Raw genomic sequence first — 12,749 nt, forward strand, 5'->3', positions numbered from 1 at the left:
ATGTTTTCTATACTGTTTATGCCGCGTATTAGGGCTCCTAACGTTGTCCCTATTTTTTCTTCCATGATCTTTATCGTTTTAGATTTTATGTTTAGGTCTTTGATCCATTTTGAGCTCATTTTTGTGCATGGAGTTGAGGTATGGGTCTTGTTTCATTTTTTTGCAGATGGATATCCAGTTATGCCAGCAACATTTGTTAAAAAGACTGTCTTTTGTCCATTTGACAGACTTTTGGCCTTTGTCAAATATCAACTGCTCATATGTGGATGGATTTATGTCTGAATTCTGAATTCTGTCTGTTCCATTGGTCCATGTATCTGTTGTTGTACCAGTACCAGGCTGTTTTGACTACTGTGGCGGTATAATAGGTTCTAAAATCAGGTAAAGTAAGGCCTCCCACTTTGTTCTTCTTTTTCAGTAATGCCTTATTTATCTGGGGCCTCTTTCCCTTCCATATGAAATTGATGATTTGTTTATCTCAATAAAGAATGTCATTGGGATTTTGATTGGAATTGCATTAAACATATAGATCGCTTTTGGTAGAATAGATATTTTTATAATGTTAAGTCTTCCTGTCCATGAGCAAGGTATGTTCCTCCACTTATATGAGTCTCTTTTGGTTTCTTGCAGAAGTGTACTGTAGCTTTCTTTGTATAAGTCTTTTACATCTCTGGTAAGATTTATTTATTCCTAAGTATTTTATCTTCTTGGGGGCTACTATAAATGGTATCAATTTGGTGATTTCCTCTTCGATGTTCTTTTTGTTGGTGTAGAGGAAACCAACTGATTTTTGTATGTTTATCTTGTATCCCGATACTCTGCTGGACTCTTCTATTAGTTTCAGTAGTTTTCTGGAGGATTCCTTAGGGTTATCTGTGTATAAGATCATGTCATCTGCACATAGAGATACTTTTACTTCTTCCTTGCCAATATGGATGCCCTTTATTTCTTTGTCTAGCCTAATTGCTCTGGATAGGACCTCCAGCACAATGTTGACATAAGAGTGGTGATAAAGGGCATCCTTGTCTGGTTCCCGATCTCAACAGGAATGCTTTCAGGCTCTCTCCATTTAGGGTGATGTTGGCTGTTGGCTTTGTATAAATGCCCTTCATTATGTTGAGGAATTTTCCTTCTATTCCTATTTTGCTAAGAGTTTTTATCATGAATGTGTTGAACTTTGTCAAATGCCTGTTCTGCATCAATTGATAAAATCATGTGATTCTTGTCTTTTGTTTTATTTATGTGGTGGATTACATTAATTGTTTTTCTAATGTTGAACCATCCCTGCATACCTGGTATGAATCCCACTTGGTCATGGTGAATTATTTTTTTGATATGTTGTTGAATTCTATTGGCTAGAATTTTGTTGAGGATTTTTGCATCTACATTCATGAGGGATATAGCTCTATAATTTTCTTTTCTTATGGTGTCTTTACCTGGTTTTGGTATCAGGGATATGGTGGCTTCATAGAATGAGTTTGGTAGTATTCCATCCTTTTCTATGCTCTGAAATACCTTTAGTAGTAGTGGTGTTAACTCTTCTCTGAAAGTTTGGTAGAACTCTGCAGTGAAGCCGTTGGGACCAGGGCTTTTTTTTTGTTGGGAGTTTTTTGATTACCTTTTCAATTTCTTCTTTTGTTATGAGTCTATTTAGTTGTTCTACCTCTGTGTTAGTTTAGGTGGGTAGTGTGTTTCTAGGAATTCATCCATTTGAAATACAATTTTTTAAATTTGTTCTATTCTCTTGCTTTTTTGGGATCCCTATTATTGGTATTTTGGAAATTCTTTGCTCATTTTGCCATGACAAAGTCAATGAAAGCACTAATTATCAAATCTGTGGGATACAGCAGTAATTACAGGGAAATATAGAACTTGGCTCTTCTAGATAAAAGTGGAATTGTACAATGCTTGTCCTGTTGTGACTGACTTATTTCACTCAGCATAATGTTTTCAAGCTTCATCCAGGTTGTGACTTTCATCCATGTATCAAGACTTCATTTCTCTTCATGGCTAGCAACATTCCACTGTATGTATTAATTATCACATTTTGTTTATCCATTCATCACTTGATGTATATTTAGGCTGTTTCCACCTTTTGGCTATTGTGAGCAGTGCTGCAATGAACATGGGTGTACAACTTTCTGTTGGCGTTCCTGCTTTCGAGTCTTTGACCCAGGACTGGGACTGCTGGTTCTGTTTACCTTCTTTTTTTTTTTTTTTTAACAACGTTTTATTGTGTTATAGGTGAAAATTTACACAGCAAATTAGTTGCCCTTTAATGATGGCGGCGCAGTGGTTAAGAGCTTGGCTGCTAACCAAAAGGTTGGCAGTTGGAATCCACTAGCCACTCCTTGGAAACCGTATGGGGAGTTCTGCTCTGTCCTATAGGGTCACTATGAATTGGAGTTCACGCAACAGCAACGGGTTTGGGTTTTTTTGGTTTTAATAATTTTATACAAATTGTTCTGTGCCCTTAGTTACAATTTTTCCAATGTGTCAGCGTTGTCATTTTTTCCATTCTGTTTGTTCTGTGTCCATTGATCTAGCTTCCCTTCCCTTCCTTGCCTTCTCACCTTTGCTTTTGGGTAAATGTTGGCCTTTTGGTCTCATATAGTTCATTGTTTAAGGGAGCACATCACTCGTGAATAATACTGTTTATTAGCCAATCTATTATTTGGCTGAAGGGTAACTTGCAAAAATAGCTTTAATTCCATGTTCAGAGGTTATTTTAGGGTGATAGTCTCAAGGATTCCTCTAGTTTCTATTGATCCAGTAGGTCTGGACTTTTTAAGGAATTTGAATACTGTTCTACATTTTTCTTCCTTTGTATCCAGGACCTTCCATCTGTGTTCCTGGTCAGAGCGGTCAGTATTGATAGCTGGGCACCATCTAGTTCTTCTACTCTCAGGTTTGAAGAGGTTGTAGCTTGTGTGGGCTGTTAGTCTCGTGGATTTGTTTCTGTTTGACTTTTTAAGGAGCTGAACTGTTTTCCACAGTGGCTGTATCATTTTACAATCCCACCAACAACTCCAATTTTTCCACATCCTAGCCAATGGGGCAGTTCTACTCTGTCTGTAGGGTCGCTATGAGTCGGAATCGATTCAACAGCACTGGATACTGCGTTAGCCAACATCTATTGCTGTTTTGTTTTGTTTTAAATCCTAACCATCTTAGTGGGTGTGAAGTGGTATCTCATTGTGGTTTTGATTTACATTTCCTTAATGACTAATGACATCGAGCATCTTATCCTGTGTTTGTCTGCCATTTGTATTTCTTTACTGGTGATATTTTAATGAATTTTTATTTCAGCTCTGGTAATATCTCTTCAGTGTGGGGGACCATTCCTGAAAGGGAGCCCAGATTAGCCAGTTTCAAGAATCCATAGTGGCTAGACTATCCCTGCACCTTCAGCTATCACTGTCAGCCCGCTGCACTCACTACTGGAGTGGGCAAAACCCTTCCTGGCTTCAGCTCGTGTTCTCAAATTGGCCTGACGTATTTTCCAGTTAATACCTTTTGACTATTTTGGGATTCTCTTATTGTTAGGTTGGCCACACATTCTATTGCTTCCCTCTGCTTTCTCCTGCACAGATGCAGATAACTCACAGGACTTCTGGCTGTTGACAGTTTGTCACCAGCTGCTTGTATTTTGGGATTCATGGGAATACCTTGTCACTTAGCTTTTGATATATATATTGTCCATGAGTTTCTAGTTTTCTATCTAGTTTCTCTGTTTTTATGTGAGGATTCAGGAATAACCCAAAATTACATTGCTGTCATATTAGCAGAATTCTGAAAGTTTACTGATTAAAAAAAAAAAATGTATTTTGAAATACTTTTCTACTTACAGAAAAGTTGCAAAGGTAGTACAAAGTTTCTGCATGCCCTCAACTGAGCTTCCCTAATGCTAATAATACGTTGTATGGCCATGGTACATTTGTCAAAACTAAGAAATTAACACCGGTATAATACTATTAACTAGAGACTTTATTTGGATTTCACTAGTTTTTCCACTAATTCCTTCTTTTAAATTCTGTTCCAGTATCCAATTAAAGATAACATATTGCATTTAGAGGTTACTAGTTTTTGAGGATACTTCTATATCTATAGGGTCGCTATGAATCAGAATAGACCAGTTTGGTTTGTTTGTTTTTGTGTATCTCTTTGTTATGGCAAAATGTATGTAAAGTCAGAGTCTGGTAGTTATAGGCTACTAGGATATAATATACTTAAGTGCTTGTGAAACACAAGCTCTGTTATCAGAATATTAAAATGACTATAATAGTAAAAAAAAAAAAAAAAAGATTTTTTAAAGTAATATAGAAGGTTAAAAATACAGAAGTCAATTTTAGGTTTCCCATAGAATCTCATGTTAAATCTCACTGCATCCCCCATAAGACCCAGTGTTGGGCATATAACTCCTCATAACTTACTAAATAACTATGTTTTATTAGGGTTGGTTCATTAGGCTAATTCTTGGAAAATCATTTTTGTTTCTTCTTAAATTTCTTCGGAAAAGATAACATGTAAGGTTATTTTAAGATGGAGGTTAATGTGCCATGAGACCAAAAGAACTGAATGGTGCCCAGCTACCGTTACTGAACACTTTGATGATTCTATAGAAGAATCCTGACCAAAAGGGCAGAAATGCAGAACAGAATTTTAAATTCTCATGGAATCCAGAATTTCTGGAGGCATGGAGGCTGGAGGAACACCTAAAACTATTGCCCTAAGAAAATATTTAAACCTTAAACCAAAAATATCCTCTGAAGTCTTCTTTTAACAGTTTAGCTTAGCTAGTAAAGAATGTCTGCCTTGAGCATTGTGTTCTTTTAAGAACTACCTATATGGGATCGAATTGACCACAGTGACTCGAAAGATAGGGAAGGAACTTAGAGGGCAGTGAGTTTATGTTAATAGGGGGAAAACAATTTGGAAAAGGAGGGTGAGAATGGTTGTACAACTTAAAGAATGTAATCAATGTCACTGAATTGTACATGTAGAAACTAGAACTGGTATATGTTCTGCTGTGTATAGTCTCAACAACAACAAAACAAAAGATGGAGGTTAATGGAATACATCCTAAAATGGAATCTACACGTTTTAATCCTCTGGCCTCTGCTTTAGACAATTCCAACAATGGCAGCTGGCACTTCTATACCATGGTATCTCCACTAAATTTTTGTTTCCTTGCAACTCCCACTCATTGCTTCTGTCCTCTAGAGTCATAGACTAATTCATTCTTTCCACAGGAGGACCTTTCAGGGGTTTGAAACCAGCCAGTCCGTTTTAATATCTCTTTGTCAAGCCAAACAGGCTCAGTTCCTTGGGCTATTCTTGAATATTGGATTATTGCTCCATTCTGCAGTCATAAATGGAGAGCTTCTCTGGGGGGATCTTGTGCTAGATACAAGGATCTCAAAACAGCTGGGAAACCATAAGTACTCAGGTTACAGTACGATGTGACTAACGCTCTCCTCCACGTTGCTTCTGTAGCTGCTCCCCACCACATGCTTCGGTTGTAAGTTGCACACTTCAAGAGGCATGTTGACAAACCAACCACCTAATAATCACCAGAATTTAAGGAAATTACTCAACCATTCTGGCTGCTTTCCTGTTCTATAAATACGGAAAAATTACTTCACAGACTTGTTGTCAGTGCTAAAAGAAATAATGAATGTTTTAAAATCATAATTTCTCAACAAATAAGTTCCTGCCCTCTCCTTTCTAGATGTTACTTTTGAAAATAAATTCAACTATACTGTTAACTCATATTGAAGAACTAAAATCCTTTTGCATGTACTGCTCACTGGCTAAGCTAGTAATTTTTGTATAGTTTAAAAAATACACTTATAGTCATCCCTATTTAAGTTTTACTGCCAACAGAGAGCCCATTATCCTAACGTACTGAGACCTTTTTGGAACGGTCACTCCATCACCCAGAAGTACAGTTACGCATCACTAAATGTCCATGATATGTTCCACGAAATGGGACTTTATGTGATTTGACATTGCGTGAGCAGCATATTACAGGCAGTCCCTGGGTTACGCACATCCGAGTTAGAGACAACTCATACTTAAGAATAGACTGCCATAAAGCCTGTATCATGTGCCTGGCAGTGCAGTCGCTTTGTACCCAAGAAACATGAGATACTGGTGTTGCATGTGGAAAGCTGTTTCATTCACATGTCCAGTTACATCCACTATGACCCATTCTCTGATGGGGATTTCTGAACTCCATACTTTGAAGCCCTGGTGGCGTAGTGGTTAAGAGCTTGGCTGCTAACCAAAAGGTTGGCAGTCTGAATCCACCAGACACTCCTTGGAAACCCTATGGGGCAGTTCTACTCTGTCCTATAGAGTTGCTATGAGTTGGAATTGACTCAATAGCAATAGGTTTGACTTTTTTTTTTTTTTTTTGGTTTATTATAACTTTATTGAAAACCCTGGAGGCGTAGTGGTTAAGAGCTATGGCTGCTAACCAAAAGGTTGCCAATTTGAATCCACCAGGCACTCCTTGGAAACACTATGGGGCAGTTCTACTCTGTCCTATAGGGTCACTATGAGTCGGAATCGACTCGACAGCAATGGGTTTTTTATAACTCTGTGGGGCCAAGGCTGTGTATGTGGAGCATGACTGTCTTGACTTTCCCTCGCAGCTTTGGATCATGTAATAATTTGACCAGCACGACTTTTCTCTTCCCAAGAAATTAATAAAAGTATTGAGCAGGTCAGGACTGAGGAACAGTACAAACACATCTTATCTCTCTGTTAAAATCAACCCATTCCATGGTAAGTCTTCCAACCAGTATGACTTGACCTTGCTATGTTATCCTCTACCCTAGTTGATACTATTTTCATCCACAAGGACAAGGAGTATCTCATGTTAGTGTGGGTGACAGACTGCAAACCCTCAGAGAAACCTAATGGTTCAGTAACCATGGGCCTCATTTCCCCTTGCTGCCGTTAGCGGCCATCAAGTCAGCTCTGACTCACGGTGACCTTATGTATAAAGCACCTAAATGTGGCTCCATCCTGCGCAGGCTACATGATTGTTGGCATGCTTGTTTCGTCTATTGTATCAATCCATTTTCTTGAGGGTTTCCCTTGTTTTTGCTTATCCTCTACTTTACCAACCTCGATGTCCTTTTCTAGGGATTAGTCTTTCCTGATAATGCATCCAAAGTGAGCAAGCCCTGACAGGGAACACAACAGAGTCCCTGATGGAGCAGGAGAAAAGTGGGATGCAGAACTCAAATTCTAGTAAAAAGACCACACTTAATGGTCTGAGACTGGAGGGATCCCAGAGGACACGGCCCACCTCCCCCTCCAAACTCTTCTGTTAGCCCCAAACTAAAACCATTCCCGAAGCCAACTCTTCAGACAAAGATTAGACTGGACTATAAGACATAAAATGCTACTGGTGAGGAGTGAGCTTCTTAGCTCAAGTAGACACGTAAGACTATGTGGGCAGCTCATGTCTGGAAGCGAGATGAGAAGGCAGAGGGGACAGGAGCTGGCTGAATGGACACGGAAATACAAGGTGGAGAGGAGGAGTGTGCTATCACATTATAGGGAGAGCAACTAGGGTCACATAGTAACGTGTGTATAAGTTTTTGTATGAGAAGCTGACTTGAATTGTAAACTTTCACTTAGAGCACAATAAAGAGAAAAAAAAAAGTGAGCAAGCCGAAGTCTCACCATCCTCGCTTCTAAGGAGCATTCTGATGGTGTTATCTTCTGATACTGATGTGTTAGTTCTTTTGGCAGTCCACAGTATATTCAATATTCTTTGCCAGCAGCTGGTTCCAATGCATCAACTCTTCTGCCTTCCTTTTTCATGTCCAAATTTTACAAGCATATGAGGGGAACGAAAAACCATGGTTTGGGTCAGACTCACCTTAGTCATCAAAGTGACACCTTTGCTTTTTATAACTTTAGAGATTTTTTTGAAGATTTCTCCTTCAACCAACACAACCCATTACCACTGATTTCAACTCATGGCAGCCTTATGCGTTACAGAGAACTGCACCACAGGATTTTCTTGGCTGTGATCTTTACGGGAGCCCTGGTGGTGCACTGGTTAAGCACTCAGCTGCTAACTGAAGGGCCGGTGGTTCAAACCCACCAGTCACTTCTCAGGAGAAAGATGTGGCAGTCTGCTTCCGTAAAGACTTCAGTATTGGAAATACTATAGGACAGTTCTACTCTGTCCTATTGGGTCACTATGAGTCAGAATCAACAGCAATGGGTTTTGTTTTGATCTTTACAGCTGATTGCCAGGCCCTTCTTCCAAGGCACTGCTGGGTGGATTAGAACTGCCAACCTTTAGGTTAGTAGTCAAGTGCAAACCGTTTGTGCTGCCACCAAAGGACATTTTGATTTTCCCTTAATGCCCCCAAAACACAAGTGAGCCTGGTTCTCAGATTTTATCATGCCTAACAAATCCCCAGGGAGCTGGAATTGGATTGCTGAGTATAGATTCTTAGGTCCCACCCCAGATATCCTAATTTAGTAGGGATAAGGTGGGGCCCAGTAGTTTACATTTCTACTTTGAGTAATACTTCAACATTTCTAAATGAGACCTGAAAAGGAAGGAAAGGGCTGATAAGGAATTGGGAAAGAATCTGAAATATTCTTGTGGTTCAAAGTTTCAGCAAATAAGAAAGCTTTCTGTACCAACAGACTTAGTCAACACCTGTAAACAGACAGGAGGGTGGACTCCCCTCAGCCTTAAGCTGATAAATCAGTTTAAATACCCATCTCTAGTGCTCTGACCACAGTAACCAGGAAGATGAATGCAACTGTAGACCAGTGTCATTTGGAAATTCAGAAGCCATTTTAGAATTGCTATTTTTAGGCATGTCTTGTATCAACAAGAACTAGTCACATTAACTTTGTGATCTTCATACCACAGCAGATGTTGATCCAAATCTGTCACCCCAAGAACAGAATGCCACAGTGGGATTATGTTGACTCCTTCATACCTTACTTGCAAAGCCGAACGGTAATTTTGAATTGTTTTTCCCATGACACTCAGACTTGCCTTAAAGTCTGTTCCACCTACTCCAGGATCCAAATCTCAAAACGGAAACTTCCTTAATGCTGTCAAAAACGGGAAATCAACGTTTACTATCTGAGAGCGATGCTACTTAAAGTGCAGTTCTCTAAGAGATCAGGAGCTGGTATCACCATGTACATCAACACATTGCTTTCCTCACCTAGGAACACTTGCTGTGAAAAACGTCAACTCAACCAAACCCTGTGCTTACTGATGCAGTTGATTTACGTTGTGATGTAAGCTCGTTACCTCACTGAGGACCAGTAACAAACCCAATGGCAGCTCATCCGCAAACTACACTCAGTAACACCGTTTCAGAGCACTTTTTTCTCTTACTTGAACTGTCTCTAGACTGTGTTCCCCACAGTTGTAGAAATAAAAAGGGAATGTGAGAAAAAGAACACTGATTATTTTTAATAATGACTACTTTCTTCCATCATATCCTTAAGGTCTAAAAGGTGTTTCATGTCACAGAACCCTAATTATCTCGCCTTTTAAAAGTAAAGTACAAGAGAACATAACGAAATTCAACTATTATGTAAATTATTTCATTTTTTAAGATTTAACAGCCGTACTGTGTTTTATTACACAGGTATCAGAGATTAATCATTATGTACTTAGTTATTTTATGTATCATTTAACCCATGATAGATCCAAACCCACATAAAGCTTACATTGCAATAGAGTTCAACTGTATTTATGATTCTAAAGTAGATAGGTACAATAATAATTCTGGTTCTCTGTGGACTTAAAATAAGTGAATGCCTAAGACTGTCTGAAGATACACTCCTCTCCCTAAAAAGCTCTAGGATATAAAAAAATACTCAACACTCTATATTTAAAATGTTTTATTCTGCATCCATTAAAGTCCTTCGTCTAAAACAGGTTTGTATTAGAAATGAGCCTGTTAGGACATCGGAAAGACCAAATGACACAATTCGAAGATTTTCTTTTTCGAGATTCTTTTTTTTTCGAGATTCTAGCGCTTATTTAATCTAGGATTATCCTGCTAACAGCTCCTTTCACCAGGACAACACTGTGATGGGAATTCAACAAAGCCTCAAATTGCAGAAGATGGAGGACATCTACAGCTTTTAGCTGTTCCTTTTATTTAAAATCTACAGATTTAATTTAAAATTTGATCACTTACTGGGGCCTTAAAAGCTTGTAAGAGGCCATCTAAGGTCCATTTATGGGACTCTTAGCGTCAGAGCAAGCGGGAGTGAAGAAAACCAAAGATTCAAGGGAGCAATTAGTCCAAAGGACCACATGAACCACAGCCTACATGACCCCAAGACCAGAACGAGATGGTGCCTGGCAACCACTACCGACCACTCTGACTAGGATCACAACAGAGGGTCCTGGACAGAGCAGGAGAAAAAACTGTAGAACAAAAAATCAAATTCACAAAAAAGACCAGACTTACTGGTCTGACAGAGACTGGAGGAACCCCAGAGACTACGGCCTTAAGACACCTTTCTGAACTAGAACTGAAGCCATTCCCAGAGACCACTTTTCAGCCAAACAATAGACAGGCCCATAAAATAAACAGTAACACTGGAGAGGGACATGCTCCTTAGAACAATCAATTATGCGAAATCAAAAGGGTGACATTTGTCCAAAAACAAAGATGACAAGGCAGGAAGGGATAGAAAAAATCAGAACAAAAGGCAGTGGGGAACCTAGGATGGAAATGGGGAGGGTGCTGACACAGTGTGGGGAAGGAAACCAATGTTAGGGAACACTTTCTGGACAAACTATGGAACGGGAACCCAACTTGCTCTGTAAACTTTCACCGAATGCACAACAAAAAAATTTCAAAAGAAGAAAATGATTTAAATGGAATGTGGTGATGGTTGCATGTATTTGTGACTATATTAAATCCCATTGGATTTTACACTTTACATAGGTTTATTGTATGATACCGATGTTATAGCTCACTAAAGCTGTTTTATATATATATAAAGAATTAGATGAATAAATTTTAAAGAGCTTTTAAAACCACCACGTAATTTTGATCCTGTTACCATTATCAACATGATATAAATACCTTTTTTTGTTAAAAAATCTTTTTGATCACTTAAAGTTAATGTGACTAATTCTTCTAGGTACAAGATTAAAATGTTTTTACATTTTAGAGGTTATTAAAAATTAATAGTCAGGCAATATTATTAGTCGTCCTGAATCAAAATTTATATTTAACTGAAGGGTACATTCACATGGAAAGCAAACTTTAAAGTCTTCAAATAAAAGAGAGAGAGCCAAGAACTGTACTGGTGTACTATTTTGCAGAGCACATCAGTGTGGTGGGTAATATCCAAGGATGTTAGGAGAACAGGGATATGAGAGATCTATTTTATTTCATCTAGCTGGTAATTTAGCACATGGTACTCCCTAGTGTTGATAATTCACCCCTTTTCCTCTCAGTCATCCAATACTGTTGCTTCTAAAACACCAACTTTTACCAGAGTGGAAATAAGCGCTACAAGAAAAGAGAGGCTGGTTCTCGTGTTGCTGGCTACCGTAAAGATTATGATGTCATATTTTCTTCTGCTTTCTCCTAGCAATCCTTATTTTGTAATTTTGTCTTTTCCTTCTCAAGTGATACATAGTTATTCAATCATAACTTTCTTCTATTACACCGTAAGCTTCTTAATGGCAGGTGTCCAATCATTCAATTGCTTACCCGCAGGGCCCTGTACGTAAGTTGTTCATTTCTCAGGTATACAAACTTAACTGGACACCTGATAAGAAATTTACATAGAGCCAGTTTAAAGCTACGTAAAGACATTTAGATTCTTCTCAGCAGTAACAAGATTCTATATATATATATATATATATATGCGCGCAGTTTACTGCTTACTACAACTCTTTTCAACTCTCACGCTGTAGTGACCATTTTATTATATTTTTCTTAAGTATTGCTGCCTTACCCTGCACATGCCACCCAGAACTCCAAAGAATCCTAAAGTTGTTTCGGTGTGATTTTCTAGTTATTACATTTACTTAGCCAGCTGTTGGGGTGTTCCAGTGTATACCTAACTCCATATTGGTGACAGCTCCATACTTCAAGTTAAAACACAATAAAAACTTCTGATCCTGAAGAATGGGCTTCAGGCTGGCGAGGAAGCTATAGTTTCTACATTTTACCGTATAGTGCCTGGTAGCTATAGTAAGTACTCTGTGTTAGCTTTTATTCTTAATTCTTACCTCTCAAATCCATTTAAATGAAAACAGCATTTTAAAAACAGTAGTCTTAATGATTTTCTTGCTGTATCCCCAGCAAAGCACGCATTGATTTTAAAAAGCAGGAAAAAGGATTGCAGTGACAACGGGATCCAAGTTCCATAATGAAAGTATTTTCCCTCCTTTTCATTTGGCAAGAACAACAGTAAGTACGAAACTTTGAAAGTTCACCAATCCCCATGTGGGGACAAAAAAAAAATAGGGTTGAATATAATGAGAAAATCTGTAAGATTATGGAATATGCAATTTCCTTGTGAAACAGGTATTATTTTTATTCCACTTGCTAAAACACACATGGCAATAAATGTTAGTTTCCATCCTTTCAGCCCCCATTTTATTTCTACACTTCTGAATTTATGTTGCTTTCATCTAATTTTTATTTTAAAAAGTCTTTTTTAATCACGTATGGACACAAATTATGAGTAAAGTACTGAACTTAATT

This window comes from Loxodonta africana, chromosome 16 (genome assembly GCF_030014295.1).
Source record: "Loxodonta africana isolate mLoxAfr1 chromosome 16, mLoxAfr1.hap2, whole genome shotgun sequence".
Taxonomy (NCBI): Eukaryota; Metazoa; Chordata; class Mammalia; order Proboscidea; family Elephantidae; genus Loxodonta; species Loxodonta africana.